The sequence below is a fragment of the Epinephelus fuscoguttatus genome, linkage group LG19 (assembly GCF_011397635.1).
Source record: "Epinephelus fuscoguttatus linkage group LG19, E.fuscoguttatus.final_Chr_v1".
NCBI lineage: Eukaryota > Metazoa > Chordata > Actinopteri > Perciformes > Serranidae > Epinephelus > Epinephelus fuscoguttatus.
This window is the reverse complement of record NC_064770.1, coordinates 24837729-24865629: the sequence shown is the minus strand read 5'-3', so window position 1 is coordinate 24865629 and position 27901 is coordinate 24837729. Positions and strand designations below refer to the sequence as shown.

At 41.6% G+C, this 27901-nt stretch overlaps 1 protein-coding gene across 2 annotated transcripts in view; it reads left to right on the top strand.

The window, feature by feature from the left end:
* prkcab (protein kinase C, alpha, b) overlaps positions 1-27901 on the top strand; it is a 157417-nt gene that overhangs the window by 64690 nt on the left and 64826 nt on the right. The gene's annotated exons all lie outside the window — the stretch shown is intronic.

The window sequence follows — 27901 nt, the reverse complement described above, 5'->3', positions numbered from 1 at the left end:
GCTGTCAGACTGAACAGTCCGCCTAACCCTTTTCAAACTCAAACTCTATATGGCAAAAAAGGAATACTCGAATATTCAATTATTCTGAGTTGGGTACAGCCCTGCAGAACCTAATGTAACTTAATGTTTGGCATTTATGCTTCATAAGTTGCTTCTATTATTAATAGATAAGCAAAGCTGTTGATGATTAATATTGTGTCAGTCAGCACAGTTCAATCCACTAATTGTTTCAGCTGTAATAGCTGGAGAATTGTTTCTCTCTGACCAGTTATTCAAATTAAGTCAGCTTTATAGTCATTTTGCTGTACATGTGTGTGCAGAGTAGAATAAGAGAGCATTTTTAAGGATCTTGGGTACAAAATGCAAAAATAAATATCATTGTGAGAAGGCATTATCACTAAAAACATAACTTAAAAGTGCCTAGTACAGGCATAGTGATAAAAAGGTGCCAGCTGACATGTGCATATTGAATTAAGTGTCCAGTAAAGATATGGGGGGTAAAGTGCAAATAAAATCTTAGCAACTGTCAGGTGGATCAGCCGTTCAGCAGCCTAACAGTCTGTGGGAAGAAGCTATTTAGCAGTCTTGATGTTCTTGCTTTGATACTCTTTGATACCGTTTGCCTGATAGCAGAAGATCAGAGAGTTTTAGGAGGGGGTGTGAGAGATCTTTTACAGTGTTTGGTGCTTTGTGAAGGAATCGGCTGTGGAGTAGGGCCTGAACAGAGGGTAGGGGGACTCCAGTGATCGTCTCCTCTCCCCTGACTACCCTCTATTTTTTGGCTGATTCATTTAATGACTTTTTTAAACAATGTGTCTATAGTGGTTAATGTAGTTGCATGTTATTACAGGTGCCTATTTTCTCCCAGAAATTACATTTCTATACAACAAATTTGCACCAGGAAGTATGTTTTTGAGGCAAACGTAATGCTGAGCGAATGATGATACTAAATAAATCAGCAAAATATTCACTTACAGTATGTCATTTGTTTCCCACCAAAATAGGCAAGTTGCAATACGCTATCCACATAGGGACCACGGCATTATTAAAATTGTTTTTATTATTACTTTTTTTTTTTTTAAATTGAACCAAAATCACAATCTTTCCTCGAACTTAACAAAAGGCGAACCTGGAATTCCTGTGTCATAGTCCAGCACTTTGCATGTCTGCCATCCACCTGACCTTCCCGCAAATTCAGCGTGGTATATAAATGTAGTGTTTCATCAACTCAGTGAAACTCTCTAAACATAATCCAGGCAGAGATTACATTGTCATCAGAACATAATTATGGATGCAGTTCTGTAATATACAAATGTAATTTCCAGGTCAAAGGGTTGCTTTTTATACGTACAATGACTTTAGCATGTCACTGTGTTTGCAGACAACTCTGCATTTGATATGGAGTTTGATACTGTGCTGAGCTCAAAGATACACACCATGCATTTTTGGCGATTAACACTGAGTGTGACCAAAACTTTGGCTTTGACAGGTTGGTTATAAAATGTACTGGTTTTTTTTAAAGATATTTTTTCAGGCATTTTTAAGCCTTTAATCGATAGGACAGATGAGCGTGAAGGGGGGAGAGAGAGAGGGAGTGACATGCAGCAAAGGGCCACAGGCTGGAGTCGAACCCGGGCCGCTGCGGCAACAGCCTTTTACATGGGGCGCCTGCTCTACCACTAAACCACCAACGCCCCAAATGTACTGATTTTTGCCTGTCAGCCATTGCTCATTTTGTTCCCCCATTTGCTTTGAGATTAATTCGATAACATGGTCATACTGACACTGCTCTGTTACTCCAAAGCAAACTTTTGTTTTCTCTACACCAACATATTTAAGTTCAGCCACATAAAACAGGAAATTTGGCCCCAACAGCTGCATAAGATAACACCAGCTGTCTCCTCCAGCCTCCTCTGTGTGCTCTCCTGAAAGAAACATGTTTAATAGTGTGATTATGCAACAGCATTGCGTGTGTGTTCATATCTACTGTAGATTTGTGCATGCTCCACAGCATGCATGATGATCCTCCGTTTGCTTATTAACAGGGCGGCTCATTAAAATCCACTCGCAGGCTGACAAAGACAGAAACCTTCTGCCTAAATAAACCCCAAAGACCTGGGCAGGAACAGGGGGGAACGAGTGCAAAGCAATTAAGAAGATAGAGAAGAGTTTCAGTCTGGTCTGACTTTTCCAGGGCTAATAAAGTTAAGATGTTGTGGAAAATTATGAGCACAGCAAAAAGCGACATAATATCAGTGGACGCTGTGATGATTAAAACCGCAGGGCTCATTTCAGCCCACACAGCCGATATGTTACACACGGGACACTTGGTTTCAAATCTTGTTTAGGTTAAAGAGCTAATGGAGAAACTCTTCCTCAGCACAGTTGGCCTTCTTATTAGCCTCCGAGTTTTTCCAACCCAGTGTGACCAATGCATTTGTTATGGATGGTAATTAAGACCCAATCATCTGGAAGATAAACATAGATAACTATTTCGGCACAGATAGAACCATTCATCTTCCTTATCAACATGCCCCATGTGCCAATTATGCCCAACTTCCTCGCGAAATGTTAATTAATGGGAGTAGGTCATGTGTGGATGAGAATTCATTTTCTCCTATTAACAAGGGAAAGTGTGCTGAAACGTGCTGACATTTTCAGAGGAAGTCTGGCTACAAAAGAAAAAATGAGAGAAATGTTAGGGCGGGTAGAGACAACGAGAATGAGTGTGAAGACTTAGCAAAGTGAAATTGAGACATCAAGCCAGAGGCAGGTTGGGAATATGAGTGTGGGCGCTGAGCTCCCATCAAAGTTTTATTAAATTAAGAGGAATTTAGTGAATCTTCTTCTGGGGGGAGAGAACAGAGAGCTGCTGCACCTGAGGTCCTGGTCTTTAAGAGAGGTATAAAAAGTAGGAGGAGGAATGGATAATAAGGATGGAAAAGAGAGGAGAAGGTGGTCAGAGGAGAGGGAACATTTGAGGAGGTAATGTAAAGTACGAACTAACACATGGAGGTCAAGCAAAGATGGGAAAATGGGCGAGTAGACGTGAAAAATCTACCCGCAGGAAGGAAAAGTAGAGCAAGGAAGAAAGTCTAGGAGCTGGAGGGCTTTTTGCCTGAAGGGAAAATGGAGGAGGAAAGGGGAGGAATCAGCATCAGAGGAGAGAGAGAGAGAGAGGAGGAAAATGTGGTTTGTTGTGTGTGTGTGTCAAAAGGCCAATCCCTGCCGGGCTGCGACGAACAAGAGGAGGAGCAGTAATCAGGGCACGATGGAGATGCAGCATAATTAGCTTAGCCTGCAAGAGGAGCCTGGTGAAAATAACAACTGGCCTGAGAGTGGCCTTAAAGTCTGCACACACACACACACACACACACACACACATATACTCATACGATGATCACAGTGCATGGTCACCCTTGTATCCATGTATGAGCTGTACCATGGTTGCCAATGTTGGTGTGTTCTCCAAGTTCTGCATGTGTGTTTACCTCCTGCCGGGCCGTATGGTGTGTGCATGTGTGCATGTGTGTGTGTGTGTGGGCGACCTGCCCTTCTCTTTGCCAACTGCATCTGCTCCCTCTCCTGGCATTATTAGGAGCATTTGGTCCTTCTAAACAATATTTGGTCCTCTCTTTCTTCTTTTCTTTGTTGAGACTTCATTGTTGCCGGACGTCTGTCGTGCTTTTTTCGGTCATTTGTCATTTGTGTTGAATCATATTTTCATACTAAAACTGAGACATTTCATTAGATCAGTTAAGCCATTTTTACACAGTGATGCCGCAATACTGCTGCAACAAGGACCCTTCATCACGCCGGCTTTGCTTTTTACACACAGAACCAAACAACGCTGGCATAATTCAGCCCCAGTATGTGATTTTACATAGCATGCTGGCATTAGGGAAGCAAAAAAGGTGTGACATGTAACACAATGCTAAAGCAGCTACATGACCGGTCCACCAGCTGCATGCTCACCATACCTACATGTCAGTCCACGATCAGCCTCCTTTAGTCTTTTGTACAAGAGCAGAAGCCCTGAAGAAAATGCTAAGTTAGCATTTAGCTTGCTATGAAGTGTTAGGGTAGGGGTTTGGCTACATGTTATTACTTACAGAGAGAATAACCCCTTGATAATAAATTATAAAGTGGATTGTTGCTACATTTGGCTTCAAATTTTTTCAGTACAACATGGTGTTGCAGGGTTCAAATTATCATCACAGTGGTGGATTCATCTTGTACTAGTGATGGGTGCAGTTTGTAGGAGGTGGTGTGTAGGCTCCAAAAGGAATTTGGATGCATCTAAGCATGTCTCAACACAACAGCGTCCATGTCTAGTACTGCTGTCTTCTTCTTTGAGTTAGCTGCTAACTGCTTCTAGCTCTAATCTTCTGCTCGTGGGTTGCTTTGTAATACACTAAACCTATCCTTTCCTGCCCGCTCACACTTTTCTACTAACTCCTAGGGTTGTCAAAAGTATCGATACTCTGAAAAGTATCGTGCATGCATGCACACATTTCTGTTGCTGTAATATGGCCAGCGCGGCTGCAGGAGGATCAGAGCAGCCAGTTTTGGTCAAAAATGACAAAGGAAAAAGCACTCTTTGTATGTAATATTTAGTAAAGTGAACACAGCACGCTGCAGACGGCAGGTACAGCCCCTCCCCTCACTAGCAGCTGAGCAGCTGGTGTCGCCAGCATCAAACTAAAATATAACTTCTAAAGTTAATGTGGGAGCTAAGCAGAAAACTTTATCAGTCCTGCCCGTCTGTAACATTAATAGTTTAACAGGACAACACAATTATGTGTGTCTGAAAAGTTACGTTAACTGTAAAGTCACAGATTGAAGCTGAAAAATTTTTTGTTGTTATAATTGATGTTACTGTTCTGATCTTTATTTAAAAAATGACATGCCTCTTAATTTTTTGCTGCTGTATCGAAAATGGTATCGAGTAATGAATGTTTTCCTGGGTGTCGATATCGAGTTTGAAATTTTAGTGTCGTGACAACCCTACTAACTCCGCTGCTTGTTTAAAGGCGGAACAACTCTGTCTTCCCTTCCATGCTCATACCTTATAGACAGAATGGCGAAGTAATGGTGCCACATTCTCCCCCGGAACAGGCAGTGTAAAAGTTGCTTCAGACTATGTAATGTAACTAAAAATAGATCAAAATATTCCTACTTTATGAAACTGGGCAGTATGATCCAAAGATCATTTGACACCTCAGGATCCCCCAGAAGAATGTGGAGGATGTAGTTGGGGAGGGCTACCTTGCTTTGCATGCTTTCACCATGACTTGAAACTGGACATTTGTAAAAATGGATGGATCGTAAACTGTATAAAATAATGTACGTAGCTGTCATGATGTCTCCCATTGATTTGTGGGCTTCCATTTTGAAGCCTCGGTTTTGGCATTTTGGCAGTTACCATCTTGTTTTTTGTTTTTTTTTGGGAGCCAGAAGTGACTGTGTTTGGATGAGAAAGTGGAGCTGTGGAGGACATTAGGGGTGCATCTGACCCGAAGGCTGTAGCAACCCCTTGCAGACACCTTTTCACTCAAGAGGCCCCAGCCTTAAATATGCATAATTCTAAGTCACCCCCTGCACAGTTGTCATAAAGGAGGAAATTAGCTATAGAGACAAGTTGGGCTCTTTTACACAGGGGTCTATGAGGATTGACTCGCTCCCAGAGCCAGCCTTAAGTGGCCATTCAAGGAACCTCAGTTTTGGCACTTCTGTGCTGGCTTCATTTTCCAGTCCCAGAAACTGTTGCTACATTTCTATTTTATTGTGCAGCTTTATTTGAATATATTTAGTGAGAAAAGAACACTCTCCTTCACATAAATCAGGATGAAACTACTGCATATTATCAATACTCAAGGCAGTTAGCCAGGATTGTATAATGCGTATGTATTCTGAGGTACATCTCTCAGTCAGGTGCACACACACACATTCAAACAGATAGCTGCCCCAGAAATGTCAGTCTGAGCCGGTGTTTGTGGCTGCAGTGTTACTGAAGAGAGGAGCTGCTCAGAAAGGTGGACTGTCGAGGAGTTTAGCCTCCCTGACATGTTTACGTCTCCCGGGCCGACACGCTGTGTTATTGTGACCCACTGTACTCTTCACACTAACCTGTTTTGATCTCTTTTAAATTGAACTTCCTGTGTTGACCTCAAGAGCTCTGCCGGTGTCTTCACATTTCACTTTTTGGAAACTTTGCAAGTGGCTGGTGCCAATTGGAGCGTTGACATTATTAATTTATAATTGATTACATCCAGGAATCTAGCCAGTCTGCGCTCTGTCCTTCAGATAAATGAGTCCACTTACCTGAATGAAAGGTGTTGAATTGCATGATCTTTATCCAACTCAGACCAACAATAGAATCTTTTGTCATCTGAAGCGCTTATTTTGTCTTTAATCAGTCCAGACACATTTGCTGGATGTGATTGCTCAATGAATGGAAGCTCATTTAGTGCAGACAGACTAATGATGGTGCGAGATCCTGCTCCCCGCTGAGGTGAAGTGCAGAATATGAATAGTCATAAAACTTGCACTCTCAGCAGGTGAAAGACTCAGAGTGGCCCGTTGGGGAGTGTTTGAAATGAGGAAGCGCACCACGGAGCCTAACCTGATTTAAGAACTTAATGACTGCACATGAACAGCACCTTACCGCTGAGCATAATTTCATAAAGCTCAAATTGGGTTGTGTCGTTGATGATTAATGTGCATAACAGTGCCTCGGAGTGCATGGAGATTATGGATAAGAGAGGTGGATTCAGTATCATCATGTATTCTCTTCTTATTTAAATGCCACTGCAGTGGCTGTGTGCCTTGCTCTTTGGCATTTAACGAATCCCAAATTGATATCGAGGCTCATTTTGTTTCCTGACTCACTAATAAGCAAGAAGATTAAGTGTGGATTTAGGTTTGATTTACTGATAATGAAAACAGACTGTGTGCTGCACCAAGGCTCGTATGAATAGGTCAGGTATCTGTTATTCTGAAATTATGTAATCTTTACATCATCCCTCCCTCTCTCCTTCTTTTCCTTCACTTTGCTCTTGTTAAAAATTTTTTCTTCAAGTTCACCACTTCTTTCCTGCAGCTTGAGCAGATTGCTTTCACTGTCGTTCAGTCATCACATATGCAACGGCAAGGACTGACCAGGGACATAAGACTTGCTTTGCAGGCATAAACGCAGCTCTCAGTAATGGACACATAATCATGTACACGCAGGGCAGGTGTGTCCTGTCTTAATCTTTCTCTGCCTCAAGCCTGTACTGTGTGAGTGTGTGTGTGCGTTAGTGTGAAAAGTATTTGGTCAGCAGGAACAAACAGGAGTCTCGGAATAGAAGAGTTTGTGTTCTCTTACGACCCACATCAAACTGAACGTTTGTGTTTGTTCAGCACAAGAAAGAAAATCTAAGAAAAAGATCAAACTGCTTGTATTAATATTTTGATATTATATGATTATACCTCTTCATATGGTCATCTGCTCAAGCCATGCTACCGCAACTGTTTATATTACTTAGCCTACACTGCTACATGTAACTACATGCGAACATCAAGGAAACCTGTAATCTTGGTTGCTGATGTTAGTAATTTTCCATGTTTTCAGAAATTTTCCTGGCTGCAATGACAGCAGCAATGATGGTGCAGAGACACTCAGATACAGACCTTGAAACACTGACTGATCAAAGCAGACTGGGCTTTTTCAGGAGTGGAGCTTTAGCAACAGGCACAAAAATGGAGCATTTTAGACAGAGGGTGAATACAGGTGTTCCAGCACAGACAATATGAGGAAAATAAAGTGTTGTTTTGAACATTAAAGCGTGTGAACATGTTCTAGTGGAGACCCAAAGTACGAGTATGAAGAAACAGTTGCTCAGAGTGATAAACCAAGCAGCAACATGGAAGTGCCAAAGACTGCAGTTTGTTGAATGGCCACTTGAGGCTGGCTCCAGAAGTTAGTCAATTCCTTTAGACCTCCATGTTAAAATGCCCAACTTAACAGCACAAATAAATGTTTACAGCCTGGTACAAAAAGCAGTTTTGGTCTCTATAGCTAACTTTCCTATTCATGACGACTGTATGGGGGTTGAATTTTATATAACTCACCTGTTTACATTTACTCAAGGCTTAAAGTTATGCATAATTTAGGCAGACCTCTTTGAGTGACAGCCACTCACCCAAATACACTTCTGGCTCCAAAAAACCAAGATGACAACGCCAAAATGCCGAACTCTAGCCTTCAAAACGGAAGACTACAAACCAATGGGTGACATCACCGTAGCTACGTTCATTATTTTAACAGTCTATGTGATAAATCCAGGGAAAATCATCACCTGACTAAGCGGTTCTACTTAGCGCAATGGAGCATTTTAGAGACTTTAAGCTTATTGTTTTGTTTTTCTGGCTAGCAACTTTATTGTCTATGACTGTCACCGTTTTCATCAGGGTTGTTTTCAGAAAAAAAAAATGCTCCAATAAAGTCACTGTTCACTACCTGCTCAGCATGAATGTACAGACTATAGTTAACCCATTTCCTTCAGGAGTTGGTGGAGACCAAAAGCAGAGCTAAAAGAGAGCCAATGTTGAATTTACATCCATTGGGTAGCCAGAAACACAACTCCAAAAGATCAATAATGTTGCCTTGTCTGCTAAATAACCTACTGATTGCTAACAAGTTCACCATATCAACTTATTAAGGTGATGTAATGTGAATGTGTTTGCAGATGTTGCACATAACTGACCAAAAAGTCAGTTATTGCAGGTGTAAGTGTTAATTTAACAACTAATTTTGATTAGTAAATCAGAAAGAAATTAACTGGCAACAATTTTGATTATTAATATAGTCACTTAAGACATCAAGCATGGGAGGATTTGCTTGCGGAGTTCTAGGAAATTGTGACAGGCAATTTTACATATTCGTGGCACATTACAAATAGATATCATCAACTGATTCATCAAAAAGCTAATTAATAGATCACTTTATAATGAAAATATTTTGTGTATTTACAGCCCCAAATTTAGTCTAGCAGCTATCACAGGAGCACACGTGCTGTCAAATTGCTTTCATAGATAATTTTCATTTACTGCACTCCTAGCTTTTATTACAAACCGACAGTGTGACACCTAAACTTTTCCATCACTTTCAAGAAGTAATATTAATATAAACAATTAGAAAGGAAGAAGAAATCTACCAAAAGATGTTGCCCATTACAAAATGTATAAGAGATAAAAAATAAAACATTAGCTCAGCCTGAAAAGTGATGTAAGGAACCAAAAGAAAAACCTTGAAGAGGCTGAATCATAAATATACTATTATTTGCCACTTCAAGAAAATCAAGTAATGAAATTGAATTTATCAGATGAGAGTGTCATGAATAATTTATAGACCTACAGAACCAGGTGTGTGTGCATATATGTGTGTGTAGGTGTGTGTATGAGACTCCACATCCACCCCCGCACTCTTGTATGTGTGTATAATCGCAGACAGGCTGGTAAACAGTGTGTGTTTGCGGGCAGACTGCAGCCAGGGAGCTGACCTATTCCTCAGACTGGAGGCACAGGCAGCTCGTGATTAATGTCACCACCAGGGAGGGACCGCAGTAGGGAGGGAGGAAGCATGTAGTAGGTTTTTGCTCCATTTCAGTCCGAACACACACAAGCTCCTTTACCCTTGTGAATGATGATATTCAGAAATGGCTGAGAGGTGTCACGTAGCAGCTTTTGCTCCTGTGAAAGTGAGTCACAACCTGTTGACTTGTTTACTGTAATAAGGCTTTTGCTCATTGATGCATCATTCACCTTGACCAACTCTTCCCAGCATGCCCACACTCGCTTGTGCTGCTAATGCTGAGAGGTCTCGAAATGTCTTACGGCGAAGTGTGATATTTGACTAAAGCTGCAAAAATACCAGAGAGGCAGCAGATGAGTGTCATCTTATCTCACTCTGTTTTACGCACATATGTAGCTTGTTTACGTTCCATTTTCACTGCTCACATGAACCAATTCACCGGCCAGATTTTAAAGCAAGTGAGCCACCATTTTGCCTCAAGACAAAACCTGTCAAACAGCAGCTGAAAACATGTTCTCGATTATACAGCAGTAATATGTGTAACAAAGTTAAATGTACATTTGTAATATTAAGTATTATAATTACACAAAATTTGTTTCAGTTGTTATTGCCTGACATGCTTAGGCCTCCATAATCAATATGTGGAACATTTGTTACTCATTTTCTGTACCCCTACGTTCACCGTTGGGGGTACCCAACCTATAACGGGGTGTCTCCCACCTTACAGTACCTCTCCCCTTTAGCTGTTTCCTCCGTGGGAGAGGTAAGCGGCATTGCTCTTGCAGTGATTTCCATGTTTTAGCGCTGTTAAGCTGTGTTTATAAGTTCATTTTATGCTAACATAATCCTGTGTCACTTAATGTGTGTAGGGGCTCGAGGTTATATGGTCATAATTGTTCTCTTGCTGTCAGTGTTGTAAGGAGTAAATGGAGATTGCCTCCAAAGATATCCACGATCTGGGCCTCTCATATCAACACAATGCAAACAAGTCCACCAGTTACACTTAATCTGATCGCTTATCTCTGGTTGGAAAAACATATTCTTCCTGTGTATGTTTGCCCTATGTGGGGGTAACATTAGGTGTTGTAGTTGGTGTGTGCACTGGAATGCAGCAACAGCTATTTCTATGCACCTCCCTCAGCTGATTTTGACAGAGAATCTTTCATGAATTAAAAAATATTTATTGTTTTGCTAGTGCTATGTTCTTATGTGAGTGCTCTGATTAATAAATATATTCTTTGAATTTAAGATGGTAGCCTTTGTCCTCACAGGCTGCATTGTGGAGCAGCTTGACATAACGATCGCCTGTTGCTACCAGTAGCAGTAGGCTGCATGTGAGATGTTTAGGGAACATCAGTAAATTGTAGCGTCTACCAGTAGTGTGCATGTGAGGTGTTTAGGGTACACCTGTTATTTGTAGCCACAGAAAATAACTTACCACTAAGTTGTATTAACAGGCAGAACCACTACAGATGTAGAAAGAGAACTGGATAAAGCGTCAAAGGTGGAGCCCCGTTCATTTTCATGAAAGTTGTTCAGTGGTGCATGAAGCCGATAAAGTTAAGCCCAGTTCAGACCAATGATTCGCAATGAGATGAAACCATTTTAGAACTTTGTAGAGAAAAGTTGCAGCAGGGTGAACTGGCCGGTCTGAGCTCGACTCAAGACGGCTGATGGTTTCACCTGCAACTCAGCTGGTCAAATCGCTGGTGGTTTTAAAGCACGTCACCTGTTTCACCAGCCAGTCGGCTTGTAGTGAAGTCTGCTGCTCAAGTCAAAATGACCGCAGATGGCATGTTCGCTTGCTGCGACAGGTACTCCGTCCCTGCTGAGCCCTTTGTCGGACGGTGGGTTGCTGCTGCTGCTAGCTGTCTGCGATCATGCCCCGCCCACACATGCACATATTCTCATTGACTGATTAATTGGTGTTGGTTATTTATATTATTGTGTTGTAATTATTATGAATTCAGTCCATCTGATGCTCATTTTGATTCTGTTTTACCAGTTTCATCACTACTACAAATGCAACTGTAGCCAGTATTTCACTATCACTATCCTCATTCATATTTTACGGAGCTACAAATTAAATTCAGCCACAAAAAGAGCCTGAAAAGCTGAAAATCAGAACGCCCTCCGCTATCTCAACTTAGAATAGAATTGACTAGAAAGCCTTTATTGTCATTGCACAGGAACAAAGGATGCTACATATACAACAGAATTGCGGGGGGTACTTCTAAGGTGCAGACAAGAAATACAGATGATTTGCATTCACATGGCAAACATTTCTGCAACAGGACTGTTGCGTAACACAGTAAATAACACAAAATATAAAATAAGTAGCGTTACATGCATGTTGTGGCTTTTTCAACTTAATGCGAAGTTTGAACATCACCTCTACAGTTCAAGTGGCAACTAAGCAAACTCAATCTGCTGATGAGGAGCATGCGATAGAGTCAAGAGAACAGTTCACAATCTCATTTAATACACTGTTAATTTTAACTGTTGATGAGAGCAGCTTTAAGGTTTGAGGAGCATGCTCATTATGGTCAAAAGTAACCTGTGACGTTGGTCTCTCTGCATCACCAACAAATAAAAAAAAAGCAGAGTTTTTCAGCAAAAGCTACAGCCGAAGAAAAAAAAAAATAAAAAAGGGCAATCAATTTTCTCCACGAGGCGCCAGGAGGGAGATGCCATGCTGAGGTCTCTGTCTGCCTCCGTCTCTCTAACAAAGCCAGTTTGTGCTGCTCCACTGGGGATGTCACCTCACAGGTCTTTCCTCCTCTTGTCTTCCTTCCTCACCTTTCCTCTTCCCTGTCCTCACCGCCTGGCTCATCAAGCACTTACGTAATGCGCTATTTAAGAAAACAACTGTCTGGATGCCTATGGCTGAGTCCCCTGGGTGTGTTTAGGTATTTAGGGGGTATGTGAATGTCTGCATGTATGTGTGTGTGTGTGTGTGTGTTAATGATTGCAGGGATGTGTGTGGTCCTCTGTGCGTGCTTTAGCTCCCCTCTGTGTGCACCTTTAGAATTTTACCAGGGGGTACTTTAGTAGGGGGGGGTGTATGACTCAAGACTGTCGCCCCTGTGAGCACAGTGACACAGCTGTCATGTGCAGAATTACTGACTCGCACCATTTTAGAGAACGACAACTGAGACGACCACATATACATCATACGTTTCCCCCTATTTTTCAATCTCTTTGGCTCTGCTGTTCCTCTGACTGTCTCTTGGTGTGAACGTGTTGATGCAGGCCTAACTACCTCACACCCAGGAGTGCTCCCATCTCCAGCAGCGACGACAGGAGGGACCTCCCCTCCGAACCGTTTCTGGGAGTGACTCATTCTCACTCACTTTTTGATAATTAAACACACCAAGTAGTTAGGGATGCTCTGCACACACGCACGCACACACACACACACACACACACACACACACACACACATAAACTCAGAATGAATCCCAGAGCATGGCAGGAGTGGGAGGACATCAGTGGGACACTTTACACCATACATTAATTTTAACTGCATGCTCCCTACTCTCTCATTTATCTCTCTGCTTTTTTGTTCCTCTGCTTTGCCTGTTTCTTTGCCCCTCACTTCACGGCTCTCATTTCCAACACCCTTTCCTCTCGTCTGGTTCTCGTCTCTCTGCTCATTTCTACCTTCCATTTTCCTCTCTGTGTCTCCCACCAAACCGCCCTCCTCCCTCTCCCTCTATCTCTGTAAGCACAGAAGCCCTGTGGCCTCATTAAGCTGTCACTGATCCCTCCTGCTGTGGCCGAGCCCGTCGGATCATTAGTCAGCCCTGTCTGAGACACCCAGCCTGACAAGAATAGATCAGCCCAAAACCCCCAAACCTCTAATATTCTCTAAATGTCGTTAACGCAATCAAGTCAGCACAGGCGCCTTATCCAATAATCAGTCAGTTCGGCTAAGGCGATATGTAAAATATAAATGCATTCACACAAGGGCTGTGTCACTGGACATTCGTCTCACGAGTGTGCTGATAACGTGTCATGTGAAGGGATTAGTTCCTCTGCTTCGTTCTAATGTCCTCATTATTTTCTGCCATCTAAATGTCACCACAGGTTATCACCTCATGCGACTCATTGGAGGGTTGTGCAGCCGGACAGAGCTGTGAGCGCATCTTGTTCATAGAAATATCCATACTGGATTTTAGGCTTACTGTAAAACTTAAATTAAGAGCCCAGTCCCTTTTAGTACCCCGGTGTGACTACACACATTTAGACAAATACACGCGTGCCTCAATTAGACGACTGGTCTCGTTGCCAAGAAGTTCTTTTTAGCGGGTTTTGTAGCTACCTCACATTAATTTCCCATTCCTTGATCACCCCTGTAAGTTATTCATATTCTTTTAATCCGTAAGGGTCCTCAGATCAAAAGAATCAAAAGGCTTTTTCATAAAAATGAATCCAAGTTCTGAGGATTGCTTTAACAGGATAAAGTGGTGCTGTGTCAGTGTCAGGTGCCGAAATCTTCGAATGCTGAAACTCACTCTGTCTCCTATGCTCTGTTTATCGGAGCTAGATCAAATGACTGATTCATGATTTATATGTTATCTGAAGCCTAATAGCCTAAGAGTCACATTCATACTGGTTTAAATAAACAATTTTGATTGTATTTCCTATCTTTGCTGAGCAACAGGTCTGTGTGAAAGGAATTAAAGGCCAAATAAAAGCCTGGTGATTTCAGTGATTGATGCAAATAATAGCCCGGCCTTTTACAGTATAATAACATACAAAAAGCTGTTGCAGATAAAGGTCAGGGCAGAGCAGAGCTGCTTTATAACGACAAATTAATTGATATTATACCGCAGTCTATATTGGTAGCATGATTTTTATTGTCACTGCAAGACCTGATGTGTCGTTTTGAGCAAACTGTTCTCTTGAGGAAATAACATTTGTGCTGCTGTGAATTTTAAACTAAAAGCTAGTGTTGGAAACATTTCGGAGTGTTGAATTACCCATGCTGTAATGGAACATATTATTTTCATTACTGATTGATCTGATGATTATTCTCGATTAATCAGTGAACTTTTTTGGCCTATAAAACATAAGAAACCATAGTGAAAATTGCCCAGTAACATTTTGGAAAGCAGGACTTTTACTTGTGGTTTTTCTTCTTTTATTTAAGGAAATGCCCTGAATGTCTTTTTCCAACACTGATCATTTGTGTTTGTGGAGTGAAAGTTGTTTTTTAGCACAGTGGTACTGGCATGGCATTGCATTTTTTTTCAGTGCAGTGTTAAAAAAAGCTGCAGGACATTAAACGTGTAGTCTTCTTGTACAAAGGCAAATGATTAATAATTAACCTAATGAATGAAGTGCTGAATCCAACCTGCCACTCAGGACCGGTTCCTTCTTTTCTGCTGTCAGCGCATTGGTCACATGATTGCAGCCTGCCAAAATACATAGGTTAAACACAAATTACTGGCTCATTTTGATGCATTACTTTTCAATGGAAAATGTACAAACAGTGCATGAGAACAACCCAATCAGGTTTATGACCAAGTAGGTTTTCATATACAAGGACTTTGCCTTGGTGTTGTATATGAATATGTACATTGCACAAGGATGATAGTCCAATATGTGCATTATTGTAGCCTATAGAGACAGATATCCAGTCATTATCGTCTTCACATTGACCCTCACCAAAGAAATTTCTCCTCCAAAATTGTTTGTGTTTCCATTTCACTTTGGGTTTCTGCACATACATGCACTTTTAGTACATTAATAATCATGGCTGGTCACATGTAAATGTAAGTAACAGACACACTTGCTGCAGGAAGATTAAAAGTGCAGTTAAAGCCGATATGTTTATGTCTAGTGAATTATACAGCCGCAGATCAGAGGCCCCTCTTATCTAAGACCCACGCATCTTATATCATCAGTGATATGTCCCTCTGTGTAATCATGAGAGTGTAGTACGTATGGATAAGCCATACAAGGATGTTCCCATATCACTAACACCTTGTGGATTAGCAGCCCGCTGACAGGCCAGCTGTTGATCTTTTGGCCTCATCCTAATGCCTCATAACTCCTCCATGATCTGAAAGCTTTCAGGCAACAAGTACGGCAGGGACCTTTTATTGGACGGAGGAGCTGAATTTGTAAACCGGGTCGCTGGTAGAAGGAAAGCTGCATATTCAGCACTTGTACTAAAATAAAATACACAGATGAAGAGCAGCTGCGTTGCTTATGTAATTGCAGGGACGTAAATAGTGAGGGACACACGTTTGCATCCACACACACACAATCAAGGGACACAGCGGTAATCGTCTGCTGTTTGGACGCCGGACAGAAGCATCAGGGGCTAAAGTGGTCACTCTGCCAGCTACAAGGCATCTGACATAATCCACACACACTCACACACTCATGTAAGTGCACACAGGACAGAGACAAATACACACATAGCCTGAATGTCAGAAGGTTTAGGACACATCACATCACACACAGAGGCATGTAACAGAAGGACAGAGGACACCAGATCATCTGTTTACGCACACATGCTAAATCACAATTTGAATTCTCCTCACTGTATGTGTAAGGAAATATTAGAAGTAATGATGCTACAGCTGTTGTGGAGATTTTTCCATCTTGGGTGTATTTGTTTTAGGCATCTAAGATACAAGCCTCTGGGGGTTTCCCCATGGCAGCAGGGAACATTTAAGGAAGAGCATTGCTAGGAGACTTTGTGTGCCGTTTGCTAGAGCACATCATCACCCTGTATAGCCTAGTTATGTAGATGTCCCCCCCCCCACCCCACCCCCCCTTACTCAATCCCACATAACATCGGTTATAAACTGTTAATAATTTAAGATGTCGGTCTCTTTACAACAGTCCTCATTTGGGAGGACTCACTGTACTGTTAACTTTGTAATAACTTTGATTGCTTGCCTCATCTCTGGGGGTGGGTCTACTAGGTACACCCGTTCAACTTCTCATTAGTGCAGATAGCTAATCATCCAATCATGTGGCAGCAGCTCAATGCATTTAGGCATGTAGACATCGTCAAGACGACCTGCTGAAGTTCAAGCCGAGCATCAGAATGAGGAACAAAGGTGATTTAAGTGACTTTGAACATGGGTGTTCAAACTGCTGATCTACTGGGATTTTCACACACAACCATCTCTAGGGTTTACAGAGGATGGTCTGAAAAAGAGAAAATGCCTTGTTGATGCCAGAGGTCAGAGGAGAATGGCCAGACTGGTTCAAGATGATAGAAAGGCAACAGTAACTCAAATAACCACTGGTTACAACCAAGGTCTGCCGAAGACCATCTCTGAACCAACAACACGTCCAGCCTTGAAGCAGATGGGCTACAGCAGCAGAAGACCACACCAGGTGCCACTCCTGTCAGCTAACAACAGGAAACTGAGGCTACAGTTCACACAGGCTCACCAAAACTGGACAACAGAAGATTGGAAACACGTTGCCTGGTCTGATGAGTCTGGATTTCTGCTGCCACATTCAGATGGTAGGGTCAGAATTTGGTGTAAACAACATGAAAGCATGGATCCATCCTGCCTTGTATCAACGGTTCAGGCTGGTGGTGGTGGTGTAATGGTGTGGGGGATATTTTCTTGGCACACTTTGGGCCCCTTAGTACCAACTGAGCATGGTTTAAACACCACAGCCTACCTGAGTATTGTTGCTGACCGTGTCCATCCCTTTATGACCACAGTGTACCCATCTTCTGATGGCTACTTCCAGCAGGATAGCGCACCATGTCACAAAGCTCAAATCATCTCAGCATGACAATGAGTTCACTGTACTCCAGTGGCCTCCACAGTCACCAGATCTCAGTCCAGTAGAGCACCTTTGGGATGTGGTGGAACAGGAGATTGGCATCATGGACGTGCAGCTGAGAAATCTGCAGCAACTGTGTGATGCTATCATGTCAATATGGACCAAAATCTCTGAGGAACATTTCTAGCACCTTGTTGAATCTATGCCACCAAGAATTAAGGCAGCTCTGAAGGCATCACAGAGCTGCAGAAAACAAATAAAATCTTATATTTCTTCTTTACTACTCCTCTGTTCAAACACATCACTGGTTTGCATTTTACAGTCATACCATATATGCTGGCATTTTCAATATAGTGACTATATCGTCACTGCTGGACCCAAGACAATAATGTAATCAATCAAACAGCATCCCATACGTCCTCCAATCCATTATTGTGACAGATGGCTGCTGAGGATTACTATGTAATTACGTCCCATGCTGCCGTCGGTTTTAGCCGTCTATCTGTCTTATTGTATGTACTCTGTAGGCTGGATGCGCATCCTGCAATTTCCTGGGTTTGTTTTCTTATTGACGTCACACTTTCGATAAGAACTGGTGTAAAGCTCATCAACACAGAAGATGAAGGATTCATCAAAGACATGATTATTGTTGAATCCTGTGGGTGCTGGTCGTAATTTGAAGGGTGTGGAAAGTATCAGGAGCTTAATGATGCATTCAGTGCTGTAGGGGTTTAGTAGTTTTCAAGAGTGTGTTTAGTTTGGTCACAGCAGAGTTTAAGAAGTTGCAAAATCAAGAGGTCACATGACTTTGACCGACAGAAATAATACAGTGGCCTTATTGTTTTAGTCACCCGTTACCTACGTGGAAAATAGTACTGTTGTATTACAGCTGTAGTTTTGCAAGTACACCTTCTTGTCCTCAGTGTTTATATTTATTTGTGCATTAGTTAAATATAGTTTCTGTGCATGTGTGTGTGTGTATGTGTGTGTGTGTGTGTGTGTGTGTGAGGGAGAGATGGCCACCTGGGGCCTGTCCTCCTTGGTTTCCCTTGTGATGTCACAGTGATTAACGTGCCGGTATGTTAACAGCCAGTTGTCCGGTTCTCTTGCAAGTCAAAGCTTTAATAAACGCACCGGGGGAACTGGGGGGGTAAAAATGGGGGCTGCTGCAAAGCACCGAGGGGAAGGCAGGTGATAGATGACCTGAAAAGTTTTATTATTCTCCCTTGTTCTTAAACTTTTCTGACAGTATGGTAATAGCTAGCTTGCGTCCTTGTAAAACTGTGCCACGTGAACATCAGATTGTGTAAGTACAGATGAAAAAACGTGTAATTACTCACTGTTGAACTTTGATGGAGGTGTCGAAAGCAAACAAGGAAAGTGAGAACGAGCGCTTTAAAGATATTCTTAGCCAGCAATTACTCTCAGCATGTCTGCTTCTTATCTCATTATTTTTAGCTCTACCTGCTCGCTAAAGGTCGTCTTGTTTTTGTCCTTTTTTTTGCATAACATGGTGTTTTTATAATTAGTTAATTGGTTGCTAATTGGACATGTTTGTCGTCTTTGACAAGACGTACAGACACCTTTGTTACTCACTTGTCTCTTATGTAATTGGTTCAGTATTTTAAATTGTTTCACTCTCATGTATACAGACAACAATATTCTCTTCCTCTCGGTGCACCCAGTCTCCTCATGTGGCCTCTGATCAGCTCGAGCAGATTGGGGTTAAGAGGTTAAGGGCCTGGTTCAAAGGCACCATATGAGGCTGCTCTTCAACTCTCCCCTCCCGGTACAGGGACAGAACTGATAACCCTCTCAAGTCACAAGTCCACATATTATAGATTAAGCAGGATGAGGGTCTCTGGCACCCACTTTCAGGGTGCATGGAGAAGAGAAAGAAGTCTGCATAGGTGGAAACTCCAGCCACACTTTTTGTGTATAGAACAACGTGATTGCAAGACCAACGAGTTTCGGCATGTGGCTTTGATTACTCTGATGAAGGCCACAAGCCAAAATTTGACAGCCTTGAAATTATGTTGTTTTATATACCACAAGTGTTGCTGTAGTCTGACCCCACAAGTCCATATATATCAGATGTTAGTCCCTGTATTATATGACATCATATATAATGTATATATTGCATTTTGGAGCTGTCCAATAAGAGGACACTGTCAACCCACCAATGATCAACTTAACCTAATCACTAGGGGTGCAACGGTCGCACTTCACCTTACGATGACAACATCAGCTCATGCAATCTCCACTACTCCCCGTCTACTTAAAGGTATACCTATGCAGGATTGTCAGTTGCTGTTTGTAAAGGCTCGCGAGCTTAAGTGGAAGTCAAAGCCAACCCCAGATTCACTCTCAACTGACGTTTTACCTGACTGTAATTGCGTTTCTCCTTGTCTGTGTCTCTTGGATGCTTGCTGCTTACAGTCTGACCCCTGGTTGCTACTTTTTTATAAAACCTGACTTCACCTGAGCGTCACGGATGGTACACACCTTTAAAGGTCCAGAAAATAAGAAGAAAATAAGTAAACAGTGGCAGAGAGCAGAGTGTCTACAGAAGAATACACCTCCACAAGCTTGTTGTGAGTCATAACTGATGATTGAGAGGGATTACTTGTGTGTGAGTCTATACATTTTTAGTAAAACCCTGCATAGTATATCTTTATCAAATAAATACAGTAACACTGTGTGATTTAGTGTCAAAACTTCCACCTACTCAGTGTAATGTTCAGCTCTCAGGTCTGATACATGAGGACACACTTTAAATGCACCTCTGTGTAAAAGCATTAGTCGCACGTGTTTGCTGTATGCATCCATTTTCGCTGACCTGGTATAAACACAGCGGTGGGCCTGGATTCCTGTTACTCTAAAGTGGGATTCTCCACTACCTCTCGACAAAGTCAACTATCCTCTGAACAGCTCAGCCTCTCTCACAGCCATTTAGCTCAATTATCACAGAGCAGAGATGGAGCTATCGCTACTGGTGTCTCCTAATGGAGCCTGACAACTGTAGCCACAGAGACCTCCAGTCAGACGGCGGAGCACCCAGGAAGTGATGACACGTTCACAGGTTGAAAGGCCCGCTTGGCCTCTGTGTGAATACAGCAACAAAGGCTTAGCTGCAGCGCATGTCACAGAGAGAAGCCCACACACATTCACACACACATGCATACAAAAGCAGGCCTCATATCCTAGTCGGTCTAATTAAGTGATGTGTTTGATGATGAAAGTTGGGTTGTGATGAAAGGGTGTGTGGTGTTCAGTGTGAATGCATCTGAACACAGGATCTCTCCTCTGCTATTAATTAGAGCGCGACAGGGAAGGATTAAGGGCCTGACACCTGTGTCTAGTCTGTGTGTGTGCATGTTTGTGTGTGTGTGTCAGTGGTTTGTAAGTAACTAAATACATTTATTCAAGTACTGCACTCAAGTGTATTTTGGAGGTACCCATCCTTTACTTGAGTATTTCTGTTTTCAGCTACTTTATACTTCAGTTACACAACAATTCAGAGGTAATTTTGCACCAATACATTTATATCACAGCTGTAGTAGTAACTTTTATGCAGCGGTCGACAAGGGCAAACAAGCTACAACAGCCCAAAACATTTTCTTTTAGCAGAAACATGCTGCAGCTTCAGAAACGATAATTCAAAAACAGACATGAAAGCCCCAAAACAAATACAACAATAGAAGCATGCTGAAAATGAAAAAATGTTGCAGAAAGCCAAAATAAATACATTAACAGCAAACACGCTGCACATACAGAAGTGGTGCAAAGTCAAAAACCAACAACTCCAATAACGAATGCAATAGAAACACGTGCACATCCTGTCAACACAACAGAAGTTCTCCAGTTCTCCTCTAGGGGGAGTGCTAACGTTAGCGGGGCGTACGTGTGGTAATCTGCTGTTCTTTTAAAATATTGTAACAGGCCAAATGTAAAAAAAAGAATAGGTACCTTTTTATGTCACCTCTTCACCCCACTTTTCTTTCCGCTTTAAAACAAACACACTCACTGAAAATCAAGATATTCCACTCGGCGGAGAATTTGGAGAACTTCAGTTGTGTTGACTGGATATACATTTCTCTGTTGGGAATTCTTCACAATTTCTTTCCGCGTGTTTGTGTGTTTTTTTTGTGGGGCCACTGTGCCTCAGAGGTAGCGCAGGTCGTCCACCAATCAGAAGATCAGTGGTTCAATCCCCGGCTCCTCCAGCCCGCATGTCAAAGAATCCTAAGGCAAGATACTGAGCCCCAAACTGCTCCCGATGGCTGTTCCATCAGTGTGTGAGTGTGTGAATGGTTGCTGAGTAGCAGGTGGCACCATGCATGGTAGTGTCGGCCACCAGTGTGTAACTGTGTGTGAATGAATGAATGAATGGTGGTCGAAAGACTAGCCCTTTCACACATAGTGGTCACTACACTGGACAGCTATTTAAAAGCCATTTTCTTGTATACGCATGGGTTTTGAAGCTATAGTTGCCTTTAAGTCACTCTAGTGGATCCTAGTCTGCCACCCACTGGCCAGGTGTTGTCAGTGCAATACAAACGGGGGAGAAGTAGAAAGAGAGAGGAGAAGCTGAGGAGTTATGAGCAAAGTTCAACGCCTTTGCATGGCATTGAACAGTCTTAGATTTTGTTAAAATATGTGAACACCTCAGTGTAATTAAAAATATGTTTTTGATAGTTTCACATGATATATATCAATTTTTAAATTGGTTTATATTTCTCCAGTTGAAATGCAGCTGCATGCAACTGAGGTAATAATTCATGCATGAAAGGCCTAGAAAAGTGCTATACAAGTGCAGTCCATTATCCATTTATTTTGCATTGTTCCTATATTTGCAGTGTCTTTGCTGTTTTTGTTTTGACTTCCTGCAGCACATTTTTCCTTTGCAGCATGTTTCCGTTCTTGCATTTATTTTGGATCGTCATATGTGTTTTGAATGGGTATCATTTCTGATGCTACTTTACCTTCCTCCTAATGGAAATGTTTTTGGCCGTCATAGTGTGTTTGCCCTTGTGGGCCACCGTACATCAAGATTTCACATTACAATAAACAAATGATAAGAACAGAAAATGCCATGCATCGTGTGATATCCCCCCTTCATCCTCCACCCGCTCTCTGTCTTAATATGTGGTCCCTTTGTAGTGTAGTGTATAGTGTTGTTTATTTGCCTTTTGTTTGAGTATCCTTTGATTGAGTGTTTTGTTTGAGTGCCTGTTTCTGTGCGTATTTCTTTTGTAAAGCATCTTTGAGTATCTAGAAAAGCGCTATATAAAACCGATTTATTATTATTATTGTTATTATTACAAATCAAGATTTTTGCAACGCTGTTCGTCACAGACGGGCTTCTTACTGCGTTCCCTCTCTGTCTGTAATAGTAAAGCTTGATTGCAACTGTTGCATAATGCTGTGTATTTCAAGCCATATCACTTTCTAAAATACCCAAGAGAAACGCGTCTTCTCAGCTAACTGTTACACCCTGCATCATCTCCATAATCGACTCCACATCTCATCATCAAGAAAATCACCGTATCCCTTAATCCAGCTCGCTCGCTCGGAGATTGCTGACATTGCTCTCTGTACCATTCCTCACTAATGAGCTCATGCATAACCTGTGTGTCTGCATGTGTGTGTGTGTATGCATATTTGCATGTATGTGAGTGGCGTGTTTGATATCCTAATGCCTTTTGATGTTTAATTCACTAACAAGACTAGAAAGGCCTACAATCAGAGGAGGCACACAACAAATGGCAGGCATATAAGACACACATCTACTGCCAAGAACAGACACACACCATCACGTCATGTAACATCTGTGAACGAAACACAGGACAATCATTCTTTAAAAACAGCTAATACTCGTTTAAATCCTCCGTAAGCATCAGTTTCCTGTTTGTGTTCGCTGCCTGATTTACACGCTATAAATCTGCCGTGTACATAATGAGGCTACAGTGGGAAAGACTAAAACGCGATGGCCCATTAAACACTGACAGGCTGCTGCAGGTGGAGAAAGAGAGAGGGAGAGAGATGTCATCCCAATAATTAATCAGTGATGGATAGCCAATATAGGTGCCAGTTCCTCACTTTACAGCCACAGCTGTGAAGACATCGATGAAAGTAAAGACAACACGTGCAGTCGTAGTTGTCATTTTACGTCTTCTCTGGTGTGTGAAATGTCAGCAGAGAGACAAAAGAGGAGGCCGGTGTTTTTAATTCTTAGACTTTCGACAAGGTTTTTTTCTGTTATCTGCCTTTTCCCTTCTCGGAGTCTTGTCCTCACATTCATTGTGTCTTTGTCTGCTTGCTGCTGTTGATGTATCTCACGTCAGTGCATCCGCCATCCGTCCTCTGTCTTCTTTTCTTTTCCACTGAGTCACAGCTTCATTATTGTTTTTATCAGTGTCAGAAGACAGATTAGGGCCTACAGGTGACACGATTTATCGCGTGAAACCAACCTCTCCACCTCAGGACCCGGGTGGCTCTCGGGGTCTGTGTTTGAATAGCTCAGTGTGTACTTGTGTGAGTGTGTGAAGAAGAGGGAGTTATAGTAAACAGGTTACGCTTTGGCAGTCATTTGTCTGTTTGACATCAGAAGACTTGAGCTGTGTCTTAATATTCTTTTAAAGACAAAAAAAAATCCTTTATTGATACGTCATTTATCATGCCCCCCTTCGGAGGATTTATAATAATTGATCCTGTGACGTTTCATCGAGCACCATCATCAGATAAAAATATTAATTTGTCCAATACTTGGCTTAATTACTAAATAGCATACACATTAACCTCAGCAGCTTACTTTCTGTTAAAGTGCTTATGAGCATTTTAGCACACTGACACACTAAGCTAAGATGCTCAATATAGTAAACATTATATATTATACATTATACATATTATACATATTTTAACTCAAAGCACCACTTTGCCTAAGCACAGCCTCACAGAGCTGCTTGTATGACTGTAGATAAGTGGTTCTCAACCTTTTTCGTGGAAAGGAGTACCCTTAATTGATACGCATTAGGTAACAGACCCCCATGTGTTAAGATTTTCGCTTCAGGGACCTCTATGTAAAAAGATTTTGGTTGTAAAATCACTCATTCTTGAAAATTGGGACAGAACCTTATTTGAGTTGTTTTCTTTTTTACCTTTCAGTTAGTCTGGGAAAATATATTTTCACAGATCAAAGTTTACTATTAAATACGACTGTTAAACCTTGTAAATGGCTAACTTCCCTTTTGTTGAACAGGATACACTCTGTAATGAATGTCAGAGGTAAGACCTGACAGAGCTGACCTCTTAAAGAGTCGACAAAAAGTTATGTTTTTATTAACTCTACAGTAGTGGTAGTGAGTAGCGATTCTATTTATTTAAATATTTATTCATCTGTTTATTTTATTCTTATTTAGTTTTGATGTAAAAGTCTTTTTGTAAACCAGGAAGTGAGACAGGAGTATCATATCCAATTTGGATTTGATTATAGCTAATCACTTGTATGCCTGATTAAATGATGTTTTTGTAGAAATGCGATGGAGTTAAAAAATCTGAAATGCATCTTTGAAGGGCCAATATTTAAATAAAAAATATATTTTTTAAAACAAAGACAGTTATAACAGTACATTTTTACATTGATGTTATCAGTACATACTGTTAGTTTTAGATTATGATAGCTTTTAACATGTTTTGCGTTTGAAGTTGTGAATACTTGTTTGGGACCAGGATGTTTTCTGCCTCAGGGCAAATTATTAGTTTATATAGGCCTATATTTAGTTAGTGTGATGATAAGTTAACTTTTTGATCACAATAGTCATCCTTATATTAGCTTTGATTTTGTAGTGAATTGAATTATGAAAATTAACTAGTCTCTATTTTTATGGGGACCTCCTGGAACTCCCTAAAGGATCCCTGGTTGGTAGACCATAGAGGTTTAAAGAGGACCTGATACAACGTCCAATTCATTCCTATGAAAATTGTTCAATAGAGCATGGAGCCAAAACGTTTGATTTCCCACTGATAAAGTTACCCAAATTTCCCACATCTTAGGGCCAGTAGAGCAAGCACACAAGAGACTTTGCCAGCTGAGCGACTAACTCCCGGTTTAGCGCTCTGCTAACTTGAATGGGGATAAAAATTTAATTGTGCGGCTCTTCTAGACTTTGTTATCATACCAAATCAATCAAATCTTGACAATTAAAGAGTCACTGATGCTCAAATAATGCATCCACTGACTAACAGATGTCTCTTTCATAACGTAGGTCTATAGAAAAAATCATTTTGGGCCCAATGGCAACACATGACGGACACAGAAGTTGCTACACTGTGTGGCCACTATGGCGCTAAGCTTGGCGCTGTTCCTGGGGGCTTGCTGTCGACTCTTGTTTCTTCCTGAAGAGTGAATTTTCCCCACAGATCATCATTATGAAGCAGACTTCTGTTAGACTTCTGTTAAACAACATCCAGTGCTGAAAAATGAGGCAGTACCAAAACTGCAGTTCCTTGAATGGGCACTCCAGGCTAGCTCCAAAAGTGAGTCAGTCCCCACAGACACCCATGTTATAATGCCCAACTTCACAGCAGAAATAAAAACGTTTATTGCCTAATTTAGGGAGCTCATCCCTCACTTCTCCACAGCTCCACTCTTGGCTCCAGAAAAGTAAACAAGATGGTGACGGCCAAAACGCTGAACTTTAGGCTTCAGAATAGAAGTTCACAAACGAATGTCCATATTTTTATATGGTTTTATATGGTCCATTTTAAAGTGCGTGACTCCATCCCAGTGTAAAGTCTACGGGCTAAGTGAGCACACAGGTGGGAGCAGCAGGAGTGGGCTGCACGATGTGGAAGCAAACCTGGATGCTAGAAACTTTTTTTGGCTTGTGCGTTCAATGAGCGATTTTCATCCGAGTGAGTGGGCGCCATCTTTGAGTCGGTTATTCAGTTCTTATAATAAAAACGTTGCTTAGTCACACAGTTTCAGGCCATTATGTGTGAAGTATCAGTTAAGTTGGTTCTTGCCTCTTAAGCAAAACCAGCAGTTGTCAATTTATTTTACTTATTTAGGTTGTTAAAGATACATAATAAATACCCAGAGATGCCACATGCACGGCCTCACTGATGCCAGCAGCAGGTTCGGCAGGTGAAGCTGCCCGTCCTCCCTCTGTGTAATTGTGTAATTGACAGAGTTTGTCTCCACATTGTGGACGTGAGCCTGTTCGGTGAGGCGCACAGTGGCTGGCTGAGGGCTTTGATGCCACCCACCTGCACACCCACACACACACACACACACACACACACACACACACACACACACGTATATATAATCTACAGAGCCTCGTCTCTCACATCCATCTCCTGTTCTGTCCACGTGTCTTTGTTTGTGTCCAGCTCTTTTGTTCTCTGTCTTTCTTTCTCCTCAATTCCAAACCAGTTCCTCAAGATGTCTCGATTTATTTTCTCCTTTCACACCGTGATTTTAAAAATCTCTGCCTTCATTCAGCTGCTTACAAACACTATACACAATACACTTTTTGGCTCACACATGCATGCACACTCTTTTTGAAGCAGTCATTGAGTGCAATATGCAGTGTTTGCCCTTCAAACCTGCAGGTTACACTGTTGTCTGTGCAGTCAAGGCTGTGGACAGTGTGTGTTTGGACTGGTCTGACAACACTAGTTGTTGTGGGGTCACGCCACTAGAGTAGGAGAGAATAACTGAGGATCCTCTCGGCTATCAAGTCCCCTGCATGGTGTTTTCTTTCAGCCGAGCAGCTGAGCTTTAGCCCTGAGAAAAGTGAACATTTCATCATCAAATAAGTCAAGATTGCTCCACGGTGTTCATTTCTTCATTCATTTTCTTCTCTTTTGTAGTTTCTGTTGACTTACGCAAAGAATGTGCGCACACTTAATTTCATTAAGCCACAGAGCAATTTACTCTCTACTTGTTTTCCTCCTCCTCTCCACCGTTTGCTCTCTCTCTCCGCTGATTTCAATCTATCACTGAATTTTCTCCAAGTCATTATCACCATAGCAACTGTACAGTTGTTCACTTTGTTTCCCCCCAAGCCCCTCATCACACACACACACACACACACACATGCAAACACAAACACAGTATTATCGTGGTCTTTTAATTTAATTGTCATTTTTAGTGTTTGTTTGGTTTTTTTGTACGCTGGTGTTTTTTGAAAGATTTAATTCCTCGCAGTGATGTCTGGGGACCTTATTGCTATTATCCAGTGTGTGGTTGTGCAGTGCATTAATAGCTCCACCGACTCTTTGGTAAATAGAAAAAAAAACCTCTCTGATGAAGCTTCACTGCATGAAATCACTAAATCAAATCAGCTTGTTAATCTGTTGGTTTGTTTATTCTAAATTCTTCAGGTGAAGATTAAGAAAGTTTAAATATGAAAATTTAAAAAACAATTTTTAATCAATCAAGTGTTGAATGTTGAGATCAGACTTTTTAAAGTTTCAGACAAAATAATACATTGATCAATCAAGAAAATAATGACATTTATTGTTAGTTGCAGCCCTGAATTTTAT